General features: G+C 39.3%; 1 protein-coding gene across 2 annotated transcripts in view; it reads left to right on the forward strand.

The window, feature by feature from the left end:
* Window positions 1-22,151, forward strand: part of GLRA1 (glycine receptor alpha 1) — a 72,043-nt gene that overhangs the window by 1,303 nt on the left and 48,589 nt on the right. The gene's annotated exons all lie outside the window — the stretch shown is intronic.

Here is a 22,151-nt window from a genome sequence, read left to right on the forward strand (position 1 = left end):
TTATGCCTGGTGGATTATTCATTTTCAGCTCAACAGGTTTAGTTCTAATATTTTTCTGTTATGACAACGTTTTTTTAAAAAAAACTTTCTACAAAAGTTTGCTCTTTGTCATTTTTTTTACCTTTTACTTCACCCATTTTAAAAAGACATGATTGTGTATGTTTCTGGTTTGTCTCATAACTTTATGATATGCCAAGCGTTGCTATGTTTCTCTCTAAAATGTTCTTATTGAACAAATGGGAAGAGGGATCATGAACATCCCTGCTGTGTGGAAATTAATAATCATCTGCAGCGGTAATAGATGTGCATTTGGGAACTGATATTTCTTTCACAACCTGCAGGGTTCATCAATCTTCCACTTCATTTGAGTTGCATGACCTGAACACTTCACCCTCCATGTGCTCTAGAAAAGCACAGTTGTATGTTTTCATAAAGAATGCTGAATCATGCCATTACACACACACACATGGCTTTACCATCATTCTGCATATGAACTTTGCTAGTGCCGTCACTACTTTTTCTATCTGTCTTGGCTTACCATAAACGAATCATTATAATTCGTTGATTTTGAAGATTAACTGGCTTTGTTGTCTAAGCATGTCAAGGTCAGCCCTGGAAGCTTTTCCAGTCATTTAAGAATCAAAGACATAGGCCTCCGAGAAGAAACATGTTTGTCCTGGCCAGAGGTCATATTATGAATATTACATTTTTAAAAGCTTTTAGATATGATAACAGGGGGAATTGATTGCAGTGCTGCACATAGTTAGCCATTGACTTAAACTGAGTTGAAGATAGAAACCCTTCCTTAAAAAATGATAAGCGTGTGAGATGCAGTAATCTTGCGCCTCGGTCTTTTAAATGGAGATTTCTTAGGGAATATGACAAAAGTGTGCTCCAGACAGGGTGGCAAACAGGTCAAGTTGACATGCCAACCAAACCTCTCATCTTGGCAAATTTCATGCCATGCTTTTATTGAAAGGTGGTTAATAAGATGAATTATATCTAAAATTGCCTCACTGATAGGTTTATGGTGTTATTAACGCTTCTGAAGAGAAACTAGAAAAGCATGTCAAGCTAAAGTTTTAACAGTGTCAGCATAGTATTCTAGAACAGTTATCCAGCGAGAGGGCCATCACAAAGAAAGGGGGGGGGGGATGTGCATCCACATTTCCATTTCCCTGTTTTGTTCCAGACTGAAAAGTGTACATTTTATGTATTTATCATATTTTATGTGACATAAATTCATATATTTCTCATTTGCAAGAATCCTGATAAATAAGTAGTGTTCATTTCTATGAGAGTTGTAGATTGTGGATTTATATCTCACCCTAGAGACTAGCACCAAAGGCATGAAGCTTCATATATTTTGGTGTTTTCTAATATTCTTGGTAGAATAAATATGAAGCAGCCTTCTGCTCTTGTATTTCTGTCTTTTCAGAAGCAACAGTAGAAAGGAGTTCCTACCAGTCTCTGCTGCTGTCTATGACAATTTTGGGCAATTTAGGAGGCAAAAAGCCCAACAACAGTGTCATCCCCAAATATTGGGGAGGATTTCCATGGTGTAGATTAGGGACAGCTGGGGGGAGTGAATATAAGTCAATTATCCGCATGGAGGATGAAATGCTACCTAGTGATCCAATAATCTATCATAGAACAGAAATATGCACTACATTTATCATCTATCATGGAAATATCATGGCCACTCTCATTGCCTGTCTGTCAAGACAAAATATTTTGGGATAGGAGCAAGGCAAATACTGCGTCAGTAGTCTGAAAAAATGAAAAAAGAGGGAGGGGAAAATGTTTCTAGCGATTACATGAGAGAAGAAAGCTTAGCTTCTGTTAAACATAAGGCCTTCTGTAAGCCATTAAAACCTCCTAAATCTGTAGGGATAAATAACATCTGGTGTGCGGTTGCAAACATTATGATATTGCCAATATAATATTTGTTTCTGTTACACTTGAAGTGTTTTTGAAGTTTATTTGCAACAGCTTTTTAAGCAAGAAGTTCATTCATATTGATATTTGTGTGGCTTTGCACACTGTAGCTGTTTCATTCTATAGCTAGAATAAACTGCTCCTGCTAAGGAAGAAAGGAAATGGCAATTTTATTTGACAGATACATAGGCAAGTTTCCCAGCAGATCTCTGTGCATAATTCTGCAAAGCTGGGGCTTTAATTCTTTTTTCTACTCACTTTCATTGCATTCTTAAATGCAGCATTTAAAATTTTGCCACCATTTCATGCAGAAATATTGACACAACTGTATGTCTATCCGCCAAACAAACTTAATTTCTTACCCCATTGTCTGCACAAGAAGTTCATATTGTGCCTTGACAAGGGTGATCTTGCAAAATGGACATCTTTTTGTTTCAGAATTTTCAATATTTCCAAGATACAGTCTATTCAGTTCACATTGAGTGGAATGCTTGTGGCATTTTGTAAAAAAGACGATCAGTGATAGCTCTAACTGTGAAATTCTTTAATCATATTTTGAAAGTGCTGAAATATTACAAACATATGTATTTTACTTCCAACATTGATAAGTCACCTTTTCAGAGATCTTCTTAAGACCAAAACATAGGTTAGAATGTTTATTGATGAAGATAAATACTGGGGCTTCTAAAAGTTATCCATACGCATTGGATGGAGACTAGTTATTAGTTCTCCGGCACTGGAATAAATTCAATGTAACTTCTCAAAAGCCAAGTAGATAGGTTGGTTGGACTGGGTATACTAGAGCAGAAACATCCGAGGTTCTGTTGCACCAAGAGCATCCCTATAGTTTGGAGAAATTGGTCTATTTGAACTATGAAGGAATCAGGTCTCTTCTAGTGATTGATTTGTGCTGAGAATTGTCCTGATTGGGTATGCTTGCTGCAACTTGCTAACACTTTGCAGAACTTGGTGGGTGTAGTTGTTTCTGATATTTGCCTATTTACTACTGATTTCCTTTTAGAAGGCATTCTAAAGCACAAGAGGCACACATATTTAAAAAAAACACTCCCTTCCATCTCACATAAGATAAGTAAATCTATTTATTCTACCATATCCTTGGGAAAGAATAAAAACAAAAGGCAATTGGCTTATCCACTTGATTCACAGACTTTCTGTTTCTTCTTCTGAAGCCCTGCAATGCTGAATAACAGTGTGGTGCAACCTACAAATGGGGCAGCAAAGAGATTTCTTGGTGCATGTGTCTATTGGATATCCCCCCCTCCTTTTAAAAAGGAACTCTTTCCACATAACAAGGAGGGGGAATCATGTGGTCTTCCTGTTGAGAACCCTGATTTTAAGTAAATGTTATTTTAAGTTGGTAAGCATTTTTAAAATAGATTTCCTATATGTAGTTTCCTATATGTAGTTCATAGAATCGACAACTAAACTTATTTTGTTGTAACTATTAATATCTTGAAAATATAAAAGTTTATATCATACATTTTAATGCAGTGATTCCCCATTTTTATTTTGTATTATCCTGTTTAAAATCATTTTTAAAATCATAACAGATAGATAGATAGATAGATAGATAGATAGATAGATAGATAGATAGATAGATAGATAGATAGATAGATAGATAGATAGATAGATAGATAGATAGATAGATAGATAGATAGATAGATAGATAGATAGATAGATAGATAGATAGATAGATAGATAAGAGCCTGCTGAATCAGACCAGAGTCCATCTAGTCCAGCACTCTGCTACTCGCGGTGGCCCACCAGGTGCCTTTGGGAGCTCACATGCAGGATGTGAAAGCAATGGCCTTCTGCTACTGCTGCTCCCAAGCACCTGGTCTGTTAAGGCATTTGCAATCTCAGATCAAGGAGGATAAATCGATCAACCGAGAGATAGAGAGATAGATAGGAGTATCATGGACATTAATCTTCCACACTCTTTGACGTAATCCAATGCCTTCCTGTCTTTACTTGTGATTAGCCACCAGAATTTCTGATAAATCCTTTGATATTTTCATTGATGTGAAAGAAGTCTTACAAAGCAGTATTTGGGAACTCATTTGTTCCCACCTGCATAACTTACTACATGCAGCTTAATGTGGCTGTAGTTTATTACTGTTTGTATCTCTGTTGGCCTCTTGTAAGAAGTAAAAACAGCCTGCTAGATCAGTTCTACATTCCCCCGCAACCCACCCAGCATCAGCTACCAAGAAAGCTCCAGGAACCTCTGTGTGGCACAGAGCAGCAACCTAATCTTGTGTAAAAGGAACAAGAGTTATTCCACTTTGCCCCTTCAATGCACAGCTCTACCAGGACCACCAGGTTCTCAAATTGTATACTGGGAGTTCTTCATAGGAGAAAAAGAAATTGCTGTGGAGTTAACGAGCATGTCTCAGACTTGTATGATCTCAGTTTTGATCTTTCAGAAAATGCCTCAGGATGAAGAGTTTAGGGAAACTATCCAGGACACACTTTTGTATGTTTAATGTCTGTGACTGCATCTTTATTAACTGCATTCTAGACAGTGTCTGATCTTTAAAGGATGAGAGCAGCTTTTAGATTCATTTGCAGACATATAATAGATCTGAGCCAGAGTCCTAGAAGGTGGGGGGGGGGTCGTTGTTTGCTCCACAAATGACTCAACTCTGCTAAGAAAGCAGCATATTCTTGGAAGAAGTAGTGCAGTGCAGCTGCCTCAAGTCCCTACCAAAAAAGGCTCAAACTGTCACTTTTATGGAAGCTGAACAGTGTAGTGAGATTTGCTCATTTGGTCAAATCAGATTCGCATTTCCAGCATATGAACATACATGTTCATCGATGCCTGATGAGAAGTCCCTGTTGGTGACTAATGGGCATTATCTTACACAGTAAACAGAAAAGTCTTTCTGCATTTCTGCTCCACACCGATATGAAAAACCAGTGTTAATTGTAGATATTTCTTAGCAAAAACACAGACATCCACATGCAGCTAACTGCATGTACTGATGTGAAGCAAAGAGTTTTAGTTCACCCTGAAGCAAAGTTATTTGAAAAACAAAGCAGTCAGATGATGAGCAGATACTCCCTAGATTAAAACTCTGTATATCCATTATTTCTACCCAAAAATGATGGTTCAAGCAGTCAAGATCATAGTGAATGACTACCAGGTCCATTTAAATCTGATGTTTAGATCATTTATTTATTTATTGTTAGCAGAGGGTTTTCATTTGAAGCTGCATTAATATGTACGCTGGCTATGCAGTAAGGCCCACTGGGCCTTTAGCAGTCAAAGGAAGAGTTCACAGAAGCAGATATCTAATTTTTCCTGAGGGGTAGTCACTGCAGTCCATTGAAGCTAAAATAGCAAAGAGTATTGTGGCACCACCCAAATGACCAAATTTATTATGACATAAGTGCCTGCGTAAGACCATATTGGGCAGCATTGTATAGTGGTTAAAAGTGGCAGACTCTATTCTGGAGAACAGGATTTGTTTTCCCACTTCTCCACTTGAAACTGGGTGGCCTTGAGCTAGTCACAATTCTCTCAGAACTCTCTCAGTCCCCCCACCCTACTTCACAGGGTGTCTGTTACGCTGAGGGGAAGTGAAGGAAAAATTACTGTAAGCTGTTTTAAGACTCCTTAAGGTAAAGAAGGCATAAAAATCAACTCTCCTTCGATGTGAGTTGTGGCGTATGATGATTTGTGCCACAATGAATTCATTAGTCTTGAAGATTTTTTTGTTCTTTTTGTAGTTATTTTATTTGTGTTGCCTCTAATTGGTTGTTGTTTCCTTAGCTGTTTTTTTTAATTGCCCCATTATCTGTAGGGCACTTATAGTGTTGCAAAGTAAAAATAGTAATCTTCATTCCCTCCCTTCAGGCTGAGATCCAGGGATGAATCTGTCCACCTCTAAATATAAAGTTTCATATAGAAGTCTAGACACATTTACTTGCATTGGTTTCAGTAGAATTTACTTTCAAGGAAATGTGTTTAGGACTGCAAACAAATCCATTCTCTCCACGTGTATACACACACATTCACACGTACAGGGAGACCTGCATTTCCTCTAGTGGCTGTGATTCAAATAAGTTACCTGTTACCTGTAGGTAAATCAAATAAGTTACCTGCAGGTAAAAACAGCTGAAATCACCACCTATGGATAAGTGCAAAATGTAAGGGTTCGAAAAGCAAAATGGCTGGCTAAAAACATGAAAGACATTGTAGTTGATGTTGCTTTCTGAAAGCCAGACAAAGGCATACCTACTTTTACATATAAAAATAAAGAGAGCAATCAATGCAAAAATTTACCATAATGATGTGTTCCATTGCTCAGCTTGTTGATTTATCTCCCACCCTTTTCCCCCTCAATAAAATAGTCATGATGACTACAGCTTTCTATTATAAAGCATAAAGATTTTTTATGGGTTGCTACCAATGATTACTCTACTGAAAGGTCACAAGCTTTCATTTTTTTTAATGATGCAAATTAGCATATATTCAATTGGACATTGGTGAAGCTATGAGCTTTACATCTCAAAGAAGGTGGCTTCTCTAGAACTGACATGTATTTATTCAGGGACTGGCTACACTAATCCTCTGCCCTGTCCTCTGCCCTAAAACATCCTCAGACTTCTTCCACGGAACATTTGCCCCATATCTAGTCTTTATTACCCAAATTGGGGGGGGAGTAGAATTGTGTTGCTGGCCAACCCTCACAATTCTGTTGCCTGGACTCCAGCATTAGACACTAATATTGCCACATATTGCCAGATAATATCACCAGATAACATCCAAACTGTCTTATTCTGGTAACTGCAAGAAACACTGAACATTTCCCTTCTAATACTGCTATACCAATGTAGTCTGTATAATAGATTATGCAAATTCGGGGTGATAGGGGTGGTCTTCTTTTGCATAGAACATAGTACGTTGTGTGTAGACAATTATTTACTCATTTACCTGTCTTGCACTGTATAAGCCACCTATTTAGCTAGTACATCATCACATTTTTGCAAATGTGTTTTTATGTCGGCAGTTAAGTAAACAAGTCTTTGTTGGATCAGTATAAAATTAATCGTATGGAATTCTGATGGGCAAACCGAAAATATTGCATTATGTCAGAAGACTTCCCATTTTTAGCTCATTTCTTAACACATGTCCTCCATATTTTGTTTCTATGTGGGTCTCTTTTTTTTAAAGAAGAGAGAGCTTGATTTGTAGAACAAAAAGCCAGGATGGGTTTTGCATTCCTTCGTTCTGAGCAAAGGGAGAGCGCAGGAGTTTGCCGATAGGGAGATCATCACATGGATGGTACATTGATTCCTGCAGTGCCATCAATCATTGCACATTGCCTTCAGACTCAAGCTGGCAGCGGCAGCCCAAGCTACAACAACATCCGATAGATCGCTCCCAAGACAAAAACCCCGCCTCCACATTTGTTTTCATTAACAGTGCAGTTTCCGATGGAACATGCACGACCACAGCCCCGAAAATCAAGGGGATTCTGGATGTATATATTTCAAGGCCATTCCAGCAGCAGAGTAGCCTCTTAGGGGGAAATTGTCACTGCCATTTCTCACACATCTGAAGCTTTCCATCATTTTTCTGTTAATGGATTGGGGGGGGGGGAGTGTTGGATTTTTAATGTTGTTAACTATTCAGGTTTCAAAGAAGGAAAAGGGGGGGGAGAGCTGGACACAAGACTAAAGGGATCATGAATGCAGAAAATGTAGCATCACCTTACCCTACACTCAAGTGTGAGGATGATTGGCTTTTCAGACTGATATATACCAGTAGTTCACAGCCAGACAGGTAGTATACAAAGAACTCAATCAATAGACTGACCTTCTGTGCCTATTTTGCAAAAAATTAAATTTGGCCATGAAAATCAGCTATTTACAAATATTGCTTTTGACATCCCAGAACATTTTCACAGATGTTTTTTAAAAGGTTGGTTTCCAAGCTAAGTAGTACAATATTTCCGTATTGGGGAAAGACTGAGGAGGAAAACAATGCCAAACCGTTCAAGCTAGTGAAAACAAACTTCCTTTTCTCTACTATCAAGTAAAACTATGGTAATAAAAGTCTCTCTGCCTAAAGAAAATAGGATTCTGTGAGACTGGAAATGGTATCTATAGGCACGCTCACACACATGCACACAGCATCTATACATGAGGTCAAAATTTATCCAAATAGAAAAAATGCATATTGTTCTAGTTGAGCCCATTTCACTTAAGAAAGAAGACAAACCGCCTTTCCACCCATCCAATCTTGCTGTGAGTTCTCATATAGTCACAACTGTTGTTTAAATAACTGCACAACTTCTCTTTATTCTGCTTCATCTAACATGATCACCTCTAAAGTCAGTGGGACTAAAAATTAGCCAGACTACAGTGCTGAGGAACAGTTGAGTCAAATGCAGCTCATTCTTTCCCATTTATGAAGCTCCATAGATGGGAACAGAAAGAGTTCTTTGCATTTGAGGAAGATCTCAAGCATCCTAAGGAAGGAGCTATCTTGGATTCTCTAAGTTTAGTATTGGTAGACTTACTTCCAAATAAGAATGATTAAAATTACAACCTTTGCTGAAAATAAGACTCATTGATTTCAGTTCACATTCAGTTCACAGTACACCTTGTTGAAATAAATGGCAGGGCTACTATTAACTTTAGTGCTCTGAACTGCAGCTTCCTTTGCTTAGAGTAGGAGTAGTAAAGCATTATTAATTTGTATATCACACACACACACACACACACTTACACAGATATAGACAGTGTTGCATTGCTCATGATAACCTTAATCAGTTCCGTAGGCCTGTAAAACAGAGCTGTTCCACCGGGCTTTTGCGGGGGCTGGTCACTGACTGTCCTTTCCCCCACTAGCCCCTGCATATCATCTAGCTGGTTGTTTGTTTTATGTCAGTTCCCTCCGGGGGGTGGGGGATAGGATATCTCAGGTGCCACCTAACATTGTGTTTTTACTATGTGGATCCTGAAATTTTTAATGTATTTAATTTTGTTGTGTATTGGTTTTGTGTTGTGTATTGGTTTTATCTTGTACACCACCCAGAGCCCTTCGGGGGGGTAGGCAGTATGCCAAATTTAATTAATAATAATAATAACAACAATAACAACAACAGCAACAACAACAGTTAAAGGCCACTGAACCACATTCAGACCCTCAGTTAGAGGCATTCTGCTAAAACTGTAAACTACCATTAGGTCTGAAATGATACAAAATCCCTGATCTTTTGTTCTGTGTCTTATCACTCATTACTGCAATAATAGAATGTTAACCATGCACGTGTAAATTAATCTGTAATCCTTCCCTTAACACAAAATTGTACCTACATGGATTCCATTATCAGATAAATTATCAACCAGAAAGTAACATACGAAAACAGAAAAACTTACCAGTACACCTTTTGCTGGACCAAATTTTGTTTATGTAGAAATGTAAACATTTCATATTCTACTAAACTTGATCTCATCACATGGTGAAGAGATCTGAGTGGAAGAAGGGTTTGCATGTTCCACCTTCAATTCAAGTTCTTTCAATAAATGGAACGACCTTGTTCCTTTAGTTTGTATTTCTCTGCAAACAAAGCATTTTTTACCACTGAGGGGCTGGAGTGTGTGCATTTAAGTGACAGAAAATGTTTTTTCCTGGAAGGTTTCTTCTGCAATTTCATGAAAGCAACTAAAAAAAGTTATTCTAGGTGCCAGAAACTGTATTGAAATGCATGGAGATAAAAACCCACAGTTTATAGAAAAATGCAGTTATTATCTTTTATCCAATTTTAACAAATGATAACAGTTCTGGCATGGAAACGGTTTTCTTTTCAAAAATCATTTATCACACATTGTTTCTATGTGCTGCATCCATGCAGATACAGATGTTATTAAAATGAAGACATACAGACAGAATGACATCTGAGAAGTAACAAGGAAATCAAAGGGAATTTCCAAAGCCCACAACAGTCAATGGCAACATTCCTACTGATTTCAAGTGGTTTCAGTTCTGGCTTTCAGAATTTCTATCTGCAGGATATGTTGAAGAACACATGGACCACTGGCCCTTCAAATACAATGAGATGTTTATTGTTATTCTGTACTTGCTCACATAGAAATCCCACGGATTTTATTCTACTTTAGATTATTGCATTATTACCAGAACTATAAATGCAAGACTGCTCTTAATGACCTCCGTGAAACTGATGAAAATAATATTTTATGGGTTAGGGCTTATACTTTAATAACACAAGGTCAATCCTTTGTAAATTCCAAGGTATTTGTATTTATATAGTGTATTTTTCAGTGCTCATAGTGCATCACGTACATTGACTCAGTAACAGAAGCACAGTAAGGGAAGCTAGTGTTATGATTTGCCATATTAGAAATGCTGTATTATAGATATCACCATCATCTATCACATTTTTACCCCACCCTTTATCCAAATAGCTCAGGGTGACACACATAGGCCGTTTCCGCACGGGCATAAAATGACGGCCTGGAGACGGTAAAAACGCCGTCTCCAGGCCGCCATTCGCACATTAGTACAGCTACAGCGCTATACGCGCCGCCTTCACGCCTACCTGCCTGAAGCCGGGCGTATCTCCCAGAGCTGCTGGGAAGCGCTTTTGGGGATACGCCGCCGCGGAAGCCGCTGCCGAAATAACGGCAGCGCTTTACACCGCCTCCCCCACTAGCACTTATTTTAATTCTGCCGCCGGTGTTGCCGCCGAAGCCCTGGGGACACGCTCCTCTCGCCCTGGCGCTTCTGGAGCAGGCGATAGTTATTGGGGCATGTCCCCAGGCTCGGGCGACGTGCCGGAGGCCCAGGGACAAAGCCGGAGCCGGGCAATACCGGTTCGGTCAAGGCGCCGCTGCCTGGTTAAAGTTTCCAGGACCGCCCGTATGACGGTCCTTAGTAATTTCGCTGGTCGGCGACAATGCGCGACTCGCCGCTTTTCCTCGGGCCGCCGCTGTGCGGAAACGGCCATAGCTTTATACTCTTTTATTTTATCTCCACAATACCCTGTGATCTAGATTAGACTGAGAAACATGACCGGCCCAAGGTCTGAGATGTATCGGAACCTAGGTTTCCCTACTAATTCAATATGCTAACTATTACACTACATTGGAGAGTAGCTGACTGTATATCTGATGGAGAGTGTTCATTTTTTTATTTAGACACAAAATAAAAATGGGAGATTACCTAACTCATATTTAGGTCTTAACCGCTGTGTAAGCCCAGTGGTTCATGATACAATCACATTCAGTTAAATGAAACATCATCATAGGATCATAATTATATTTCACTCTACTGAATAATGTGTTTCATTCACAGTGAGGACTGCAGTTCTTATACATTGCATTTTAGTGGGATCTGTCCATCTCCTCCTATGGGCAAAATTCATGTTTCGCTGACACCAATGGCATGAACAGCTTGCTCAGTGTTACAATGAGATTAGACCTTTCTAGCACCCCATGTGAATTTGGAACCTGGCTTCTCCAGCAAATCTCTGACAATACTTCTGACTAAGAATGTTCTTTTTTCATTAGGCATATAGGTGTGTGTTTGTTTGTTTGTTTTTTAAAAAAACCAAAACAGTCAGAACTGTCATTAAACTCGTAGACAAGCCATCATGAAACTTGCTGTTTTGCAACCACTTAAAAAAGAGTAAAATGTAATGCAAAGCCCATACCATAGCAACTCAAAAAGAAATAATGCCCATTTGAATTGAAATATTAGCCACTTGAAATGTTTATATTAAAAATGAACAAGGAACACAATAAAAGGTAGGAAGGTAGTATCTCGTTAATGTTGTTGTCAGCTGGACCCCATCAAGATGATTGCAACTGTTCCCATTCCAGTTTGACTATGTTCATTAAGAAGAAAAACTGACCCTGAGGCAGCAGTACATTAAGGTGATATTGTAGAAAGAGTACCATTAATTGCATACAGGGGATTTGTACAAAACAGCCCAATAAACTGTTTGTGCAGCCAGGCTTTGGCTCATCTGAACAGTTCGTAGTGTAAGGTTTGCTTTTGCCAAGGGGCTGTGTTTTCTATTGCTTTGTGACCCTGAGCCACCCTTTGGTTATCTGGGCCCAGCTGCAATTTCGGCCTACAGTGGCTTGCCTTGGTTTAATCAGTCTAATTGGACTGTTTTATGGGCTTGGAGGACGCTTTTGCAGTAAGGAGGGGTGGCTGATAGAATGTGTCACTGGCACATACAGCTTGCTGCAGTCTGAAGCAAATTTTTACTCTATCTACCTTGTGCACAGGGTGTGAAATGGTTTTCCACTGCAATTCCTATCACATAAAAGGGCCATTTAACCCTTCTCAGTTACTCCTATCAGTGTGTGTGTGTGTGTGTGTGTGTGTGTGTGTGTGTGTGTGTGTGTGACAATCTAACCTTTCCATAACACCTTCCAGAGTCCCCAAGCATTTCAGAGATGGCTAACATAGTGAAGACTGAACCGAGGTATCCAGACATAAGTTTTATGCAATCTTGACCTAAATAGACAAACTCTAAAACTTAAGATCATTACATGCTCTCTGTAAGAAGTACAATTTGAATAAGTCAAAAGTTATATCTTCACTAAATTACATTGGTGTCATCTAGAGATCACTAAATTTTAGGGATTCATTAAATTACATTGAGGCCTAGGAAAAACAGTACTTGGAAAGTGGTGGGACATTAGCAGGGTATAATGCCATAGAGTCCATCCTCCAAAGCTACCATTTTCTCCAGGGGAACTGATTTCTGTCATCTGGAGATAATGTGTAATTTCAGAAGAACTCCAGGCCTCACCTGAGCTCTGGCAATCTACACCATCCTGTCTATAAATTTAAAGCAGTCATTTATGAGTTTAAGTAAATAAAATGGGTAAACAATGAATTCAAGGTAGTATTGCATTTTCATAGAATTATAGAGTTGGAAGAGACCACAAGGGCCATCAAGTCCAACCCCCTGTCATGCAGGAACACACAATCAAAGCACTCCTGACATACATTCATCCAGCCTCTGTTTAAAAAACCTCAAAGAAGGAGACTCCACCACTTTCCGAGGCAGTGAATTCCACTGTCAAACAGCCCTGACAGCCAGAAAGTTCTTCCTAATGTTTAGGTGAAAATTTTGTGAAAGAGTGAAATCATTCTAGTTGTTAGCAGATTCCAGCAATGGTATTTTTTTCATTCTTATGGCTAGCAAAGGGATGTATGGTCCATGGGTAACCTTTATCAGGCCATTCATTTGTCCTTCAGTGTTGCATGTAGTTCATTCTGCAGCGCTGTCACCACCATCTGCTTAATCCTCATTGTTTCTTACTGAGATTCTCTTTTGTGCCTTTACTCTGACCCCATGTTCATGATTTTCAACTATCAATGTTGGCCTTCAAATTCCCTAAACATTAGTCAGAAGATCAACTAAAAAAAAGATAGCTTGCTCATCTTCATTGTCTTTATCATATGAAATCATTTTTTCTTATTTAATACATAGACTGGAAAGAATTACAAAATGGTTTTCCCCGGGCCGGGGGGTGGGGGAATGTATTAGAGATAGGGGACAGGAATATGTGAGAATTTATTTTAAGTACATCATATCTTAAATTCTGTGTTAAGAACTCCTAAAAAGTCTGCCAAATGCTACCAATTTAGAGGCAGCACACGTCACACAGAAAGGCATTCAGAAAATGAGCTTGGGTGATTTTTAAATTGAATTATATACAAATATTGATTGTGCTACCCATTTTAATATTTAATTTTTAAAAAACCCATACCCCTTGAGAGTTTTTTCGAGGCATTTTGAACTACCATCTATTTGTTTTTTTATATAGCATGAGTCAGAAGTAATATGAAGAAGAGCTAATAGAGAATTTAAGACTACCTCTCCAGAGGAATTTTGTGGGCACATTAATCCTATCTCATAGATATGCAGAAAAATGCAAAGGTTTAAGGGAGAACAAAAAAGAAACTACCTGAGGACAAAGTGAGTATGCATGTATGGTAGATAGCCAAAGGGTCATAGGAAAGACTCAGCTACTAACAATCTGTAGTGGACAAGTGTGAAAACAGGAAAGACCTGACAACAACTGGGTACAAGATGAGAAGGAAAGGGCGAAAGTGCAGATTAGATGTGCAAATGTGGAAGAAGAGATTATTTGAAAGGGAATACAACTACAGCAGCTCTGAAGGATTGAAAATTATTGGAGGTGCTGTTTTCAGGTACATTTTCCAAAATGGTGCATTAAGAAAATGGTGGAAACTAATATTTGGACCCCTTTCTTTTGTGAGAAAATAGTGGCAAGGAGTTGTCAACTATTATCTTAAGGTAATATCATCATTTGTAACAGAATATCCATGACTGAAGGAGGAAAAACAAGTAGTTGACCAGTTTAGATAAGCATAGATCAGAAAACAGCAACCAGAATTAATATCTATGAATGTAATCTCTGTCATTGCACACTTGCTAGCCCTTAGAGAGGTCACTTCAGAGGTTTTGCTACTGTAGATTTAATAAAGATCTTCATCTCTTTTTCAGGGTAGCTTTATAGAAAATTGAACAGGGGCCTCTTTCCAGAGATCTATGAGCCACATTGTGTTTCTGTTACTTTCTAAGGTCATTCTCATATGACATTCATTTTGAAATACATCTGTGACACATTTCCGAGTCTGTAACTTATGAAATATGGGCACAAACTGTAATCAGTCTACTGTGTAGGCTTGAATTCTGTTCACTAGAGTAATTATTTATGGCATCATGCTTGAAAAGTCTTGTATACACAACCTCTCCCTGTGTTGACTGGTGCGTGGAGAGGGAGAACTGGCATGAGTGTGCTGCCTCTGCCCCTCGCCCCTTCATACCTGCCACCATGTGAACATGGCACCTAGGTGAGGAGGCAGTGTTTACCTGTATGATTCCCTTTGATGCTGTTTTCTAAATGTTGCCAATCATTGGGAGGGAGCATACATGTGGATGCTGCCTCTGTGCACAGGTGCCGAGCTCACAAGCCAGCAGTTGTTGGGGGGGGGGGCAAAGTCAGCAGGCTCATGCCCACTGTCCCTCTCTGCCTGTTCAGCTAGCAAGTGCAAGAGTCATATGTACAAAGTTAAAATCTGTCCCCAGTCTCACGCTCTAGGAATGAAACATTTCTGCATAAAAGATTAAGGTATTCAGTTTCCCATGGAATTGAAACAGGTCTGGAAAAGTTAGCCTCTGTTGTTGAAACGCTTTGTATACCTTTTTATTTAAATGATCTTTATGATTTACCCAGAGTTACCAAGGAAGATACCTTAATGACAAGACAACAACCCTAAAAGGTCAAATTTGCAAATATTCACTTATATTCGTTATTGATTTCATACATCTTGAGTCAACATCTGATTTTACTTAGAAAAGACTTCAATTTAAAGCACAGTAGCTTCTTTATGAGCACATTGGGAGCAAGCCTTCCACTTGATTCATATTTAGGTTTCAAGTGAAGGTTCCTCATGTATGGAAATGCCAGTATTACAGCATAAATAGAAGTGTACACAAGTAGTGGCTCTGCACACCGGTCTCCAGGCTGTAAGCTTTACAGCAACCCAGCATGCTCCCAGAGGGCTCACCTGAGGATCACTTACTATCAGTATGTGAATCAGTATGCTAAAGATACACATGCTGATTTGCTGCTGTAGTATTTCTGAATGAATTTGTCTGTGGGAAAAAGGATGATTAGGCAGCAGTTGAAATATTATGACAATAAGCAATGTCAAGAAAAGAGGAAGCTTCTGACAGTTAACAGAGGATGTGCTAAAAATTTTGAAAGTGGCAAAGCCAGCGTTGTCACTGTGGTCCATATGTACATGCATTTGCATAGAAACAAGGTGTTATGTACAAAAACACATACTCTGATTAATCTACCATTAACAGAAACATGTTTGTACCCTACTCATTAACAAAAATAATTTGGCTTCCCATATTCAACTGCTATTCTGGAACCAATCTGTGTTACAAGCATATGATCTATGGCACTACATGCGATAGCAGTGACATGGCAGACATTCACAAAGCCATTATATTGTAAAATGAATTTTGGATTTAGCTTCGTGTTGGCTACTCCAAAGAAGTAAAATGCACAGATCCCTGTTTTTCAACTCAGAGGAAAATAGGTGCATTTTACTTAACATTCTCAAAGTAATCACAGCCAGTAATTTGGGGAGTTAGTCGAAGTTTCCTCCCAAAATCAGACTGGGCCTTGAGGTATTCCAGACTTTTAATCTTGGGAGATTTCAATGTCAGTGCAGATACCACTTCTTCTCTGGCTTCAGATCTAATGCTATCTGCGACTCTCCCAAGTTGTGTCAGGTCCCACATATCAAGCAGGCCAGATGGTGAATTTTATCTTTGTAATGGTAAGCCCGATCTCTATGGATGGAGTGTCAATAGGTCAGGCTATTTTCCCCTGAAAGCCCATCTGGGTTTACTAGCTCCCCACCCCCACATGCTGATATAGGCAAAGAGTGGAATTATGTTCACCTGAAGAGTCTTATGGCTTCAACTGGTTTCCAGGATGCTCTCTGGGATCCAATACTCCCCCCAGCACTTTGTTGGATGTACTAATAACTGGCTGTCATAAACATCCTTTGAAAGCCATCAATAGGATCACTTCCTGATATTCTCTTCCCCATGATATACCATCAGGCTCAAGGAGAAAAAAATGGAGCTTAGATGATTAAAGTGAGCTTGGCAGCATACTCACGATGTAGCCACAGGAACATCTTATAAGCTGTTTATGAGATCCTATGAAGTGGCAGTGAAGGCTGCTAAGAAAGCTTATTATGAATCCGCGAGCTCTCAGCTGGCACAATTGTTTAGGGTAATTAGGTCTTTTACGTCCCTCTCAAGGGGTTCTCAAAATACTAGAAATATGACCATTAGCTGTGAAACTTTTGCAAGCATTTTTGCAGATAAAGCCTTGTCATTTCACCAGGATCTCTCTGCTAATTGTGATACAGTAAGTGAACAAGAGGCCCTTGGCCATCTTCAGGTCGAGCATTAGTGGGGGACTAATTTCATTTCAAATGACTCTCCTGGTCTGATGTAGACAGGGGTCTGTTTGACCAGCAATGTGATCTGTGTCCATCCTGGTAGTTAAGGTCAGCACAGAAGCCGTACAAACTTCACTGGAAGCCATTATCAATCTGTCCCTGACTTCAGGGGTCTTCGCAGGGACACTGAAGGAAGTGGTGGTGAAAAACCATCACTGGATCCTTTTCATCTAGCCAACTACCACCCAGTATTGAATTTGCTGTTTCTGAGGAAGGTAGTTTCCCCCCTCTTTTTGGTTTCTGTCTCCTTCCCACTGAGGTAGTGCTAGCTGGGGGCCACTTATTGTCACTGTGCCCTGCCATCGTGTGGAATCCTTTCTCACTCTCACTTTTGAGTTTGAAAGGGAAATGACAGTTTATTGTAAGGTGCCATCAATACATATTAGATATTTATTTAGATAAGGTTTTAATTATGCATTTAGTTTTATATTTGTATGTATACTACATGTTGCAAGCTGCCCTGAGCCCTCTCCAGGAAATGGTGGGGCATAAATAAGATAAAAATAAATATTACCAAGAATTTTTCCATGTTACTTCCACGATTGATCTACTGAAAGACAAGCCGGGAAACAATGGATTTAAACTGCTTATAAGCAGCTGAAAGTTTCAGAAATGATTGGTCAGTAAACAGAAAAATGAATCTCTTGTATCCCTCTAAATGACTCAGCATTTTTCAAAAGGTTCACTGTAGCCTCCATTAGATGCTGAGGAGACCTAATGAGGTTCCTACTTAAAGCATATCTTGAAAGTTCTTTATTTCAAACCCTTCGTTGTTATGCCCAGATACATGTCCTTTTGATGTTAACCAAACCTAACCTAATTCATTCACTTACACTCATAGAAGTTGTCTGGACTCAACAACAAAAATAAAAGCATCAGACCACCAGTAAAATGAACACTGCAAAAGCTAACCCAAACCTGTAGCAATCAGGACAAGCAAACTGCATAAACCCACTTTATTCTAACAGGCAGGGCTCACTTATAGGGATTGCTATTCAGAATTTTAGTTACACAGGGGAAGCTGCTCCTTATCAGTACAGGGAACGCCATTATATACAGATACATTTTGTATATTGCCTCATGATGGCATATATACAATCCTGCATCTGTATCTTTAGAACACTATAGAAAGCCAAAGTGCAGAGCTTTTGAAAATTGTTTTAAGATTGCCCAAGATCTTTCCAGCTTTTAAAATGCTGCTGTCTCTTAATGTTTTCATTAGTTACCTTTTACATTGATTTTAACTGACTATGGACTAGGTCTCGACTTCCATAGGCAGAAGAAGTTAAGGGAAATTGGTCTTCTCCTGCTTATCTGAGGCATCCTCTGGTCCCCCTTGAAAATCAGGGGCTGAGGAACCTTCCTAAACTTTGTGCTCTGGGAAGAAGGGAAACTGGAGCCAAACTTGTTCCATATGTCGTAGATAGAGCAGGATTTAGTTCTGGCATTTTGCCCCCTGAGCCTTAATAGTGGATTTTCAGGGGGATGCTGGGGTGGAAAGAGGAAAGCAGGGAAAGCTTCTGTGAATTCCTTCCATTTACTGAAGTATGGATCTAATTCATAATTTCTTTTATTGAATTTCTGATCCTACATTCCTTTTATTTCTATAAGCTGCCTTAGGCATTTATGGAATAGAGAAGTGGAATATGAATGTCTAAATAAATAGAATAAATAAACTTATGATCCATGCCATTTCACTCCCACCATTTTTCCAAGTAAGGTTCCCAGGAGGTCTCTTATCTAGTCATTGAATGGACACAGAACTGCAAGGTTGCTGTCTCACATCTTGCAATTTTAAAATAAGCTTAGCTTACAACAGTGATGCTTGCAATAATGGCCAGATAGCACAGAAAGAATGATGGTGACATGAAGTACATCATATCCACAATGAGACTGCTGTTATCACTATCATTTAAATGAATAGAAAAAAAGGCTGTAATTTCTGAGTTCATTCACTGTCTGTTGGCAGCAGGAGTGATCTCATTAACAAGTTCTCTGAGCTAGTGGTATATGTACCTTTTCATGTGGCTGGTATTTTACTTGCTTCTATAATATTTGTAAATGACTCCCATTTGTCATTCATTGTGCTTTGCTCTAAAGCTTTCACATGTTGCCCAGAGAAACATGCACACAACCCATTTTGTTTTTCTTAACTTTGTTCATTAGGTCTGGTTAACTGCACAGAGATACAGGAAGTCCAACTTGTAAAGTGCTGATAAAATAATTTTTCTCTTTTTTTGCATAAGGACTCATTTTCAAAGAGAGAAAGGAGATAAAAGTTTAAAAAAATACCGCATTCTGGCCCAGTTGTAGTTTTTACATTATCTTTAAAGCCAGCCCTGCATAGAGTATGTTGCTGTAATCTAGTTGTGAGGTTGCAGAAGCATGGATCCACATGACCAGATCAACTGGCAGAATCCAGTTGAATTCTGAAAAGACCCAGGCTCTGGTCCAGTGCCAGATGGGCCCTGCTAAGTGGTGGAATAGCCACCAGATGACTGCCTTATGGACACAGTCGGTGCACAGGGTTAGGGAGGAGAAGGAGGCGGTCCTTCAAATATGTTTGAAGCACATTGAATTGAACTTGGAAACAAAGAAGCAGCTGGCATAGCTGTTTCAAAATAGGCAGCCTATGTTCCTGGCAGCTAGGCCCTGACAACAGTCCATGGGGAATGTCCATAGATAATCTCCTGCAGCACACAAAATGGTGGGTGCGAGTAGTGGGAGGAAAAGTAAGATGTTCGGGCTGAAGAAATAAAACATTTCCTGCCTGCTGGCATTCGTTCAGCAGGCTGGAATCATCTTTAACCCAGGTCGTGAGGGAAAGAATTGCTATTTTAAAAATGTTTGAAAAACCTGAGAGGAATATAACAGGCTGAACTTGTTTTGGGGAACAGAGCTGTGCAGAGTTCTTCTCCTAAATGCTATTTATAACATCCTAAAGACATTATATTTGCGCTGTGCAGAATCCACCAATGTGGAAGGGAGAAGGTGTTTCTTTCTGCCTGTAATTCTTCTACATGTCACACTTTTGACCTGAATCAGTCCTGGAAGGCTTTATTTATCCCATCAGGAACTGTGCATGCACTGAATGTTGGCATGAGGAACCCCTGACAGAACAAATAACACTCCCGGGCCATTTTGGATCAGGTAAATGATGTGTGGGAATGACAAAAACCCCTCCTCCCCTTGGGTCATGATCCCTCTCAGCATTGGTCTTCTGTGGTGCTTCTAATTTGTGTTACCATGTAGAACTTGCAACTGGCATTGTACCACTGCAGATTTCCATTAGGACCACACAACGTGTTAAAAATGTCATTCTCACAGCTTCCTGCAGACCTTTCCTCAGTGGCACTGGGCAGTGTGTACAGCTAACGAGTGACTAGAGGGGTGGGATTGGCAGAAGCGGGCCTTGCCAGAGACCTTGGGCCAAGGCTGCTACTCCATCAGGTTATGCTGACAGGAGCCCTGCATATTAGATTTTTTTTCCCTAGCCACTTATATCATAGCTTTTTTAAAGAGAGAAGTATAGTGGCTTTTAACATCTATATGTATGCACATATACATCTTCTTGGGTTTTTTTAACAGATATTTTATTACATCTTTCCCTATAGCCTACGGTTAATGAGAAGAAATCATTATATTGCATTTTCTGGCACCTCTCTGCTGAACTGGCAAGATTCTTTGGGCACCAACTCATTTGCTGTTTAATTGAAATTTTTTTTCTCCCGGCTCATTTCCATGTAGAACCTCTTTTGGAATGCAGATTTATAGCCTAGTATTGATTTCCCCTCTTCCCATTTTCTCCTGCGCTTGCAAAGCAAAGATACCAATTTTTAAAGCAACCACAGCCTATTTCTTCAGATTGCTCTAGGGAAGATATCAACTTTTAAATGGATAAGCATAGACCACTCTAATTTAGATCCTTCCTTATTTATTTGCAGATATATGCACAATATAGAAAGCCCCGCAAACACACTACATGCTTGTGTGCATGCACACACAAGCATACATGCACATGACTTTTATATAGCTCAGAATTTAATGCAAAAGCATTCTCAATTTGGGACAGATTTTACTCACCTTGACAAATGTCTTGAATATGGAACTTCTTCAGATTCCATATGTATTGTGCAATCACATCTGAGGTACATTTCACAGATAGTCTAATTAATAATGTTTCCCCAGGCCAGAGCTTCTTGTTCATTCCATTGGGCATGCAATGCCTCTTAATGCCTTTCTTTTCACTTCAAGGAAGGAAGGAGCTTCCCATGAAGTTCCTTGATGGGCAGCTTTCCCTTATACTGAAGTGAATAGGAAAGAATAGCCTTTGTCAACAAGGGAGTGCTGTGTGTACAAGGAATCACAGACTCAAGGTTCATGAATGAAGTTCATCAAAACCTATTTTTATGCTGTTCATATGTATATATGTACATACGTGTGTACATGTATGTATGCATGCATGTGTTATTCAGCTTTAAGATGGACAATAAGGAAATTGAAATTGTTGAAGACTTTCTATTCCTTGGATCCAGCACCAACCGAAAGGAAGATTGCAACCAAGAAATCCGAAGGAGGTTGAGACTAAGAAGGGCAGCTGTGAAGGAGCTAGAAAAGATTCTTAGGTGTAAACATGTATTACTGGCAGCCAAGATCAAGTTAATTCATGCTATTACTATGTACAGGCATGAAAGTTGGACAGTGGAGAAAACTGACGGGAAGAAAGTAGATTCATTTGAGATATGGTGATAAAAGAGAGTGTTCTGGATAATTTGGATAGCCAAAAAAACACAACTGGCTTCTAGATCAAATCAATCCTGAACTGTCCCTAGAAGTTAAAATGATTAAACTGAAGCTATCATACTTTGGTCACATCATGAAAAGACAGAAATCACTGGAAAAGACAATAATGCTAGGAAAAGTTGAAGGCTGCAAGAAAAGAGCAAGACCCAGCATAAGATGGATTAACTCTATAAGGGAAGGCACCGCCCTCAGTTTGAAAGATCTGAGCAAGGTGGTTGACAATAGAATATTTTGGAGGACATTGTTTCATAGAGTTGCCATGAGTCAGAAGCAACTTGATGGCACTTAACACAGATACACATATTTTTACCTT

Source organism: Sphaerodactylus townsendi, linkage group LG03 (assembly GCF_021028975.2).
Source record: "Sphaerodactylus townsendi isolate TG3544 linkage group LG03, MPM_Stown_v2.3, whole genome shotgun sequence".
Lineage (NCBI taxonomy): Eukaryota > Metazoa > Chordata > Lepidosauria > Squamata > Sphaerodactylidae > Sphaerodactylus > Sphaerodactylus townsendi.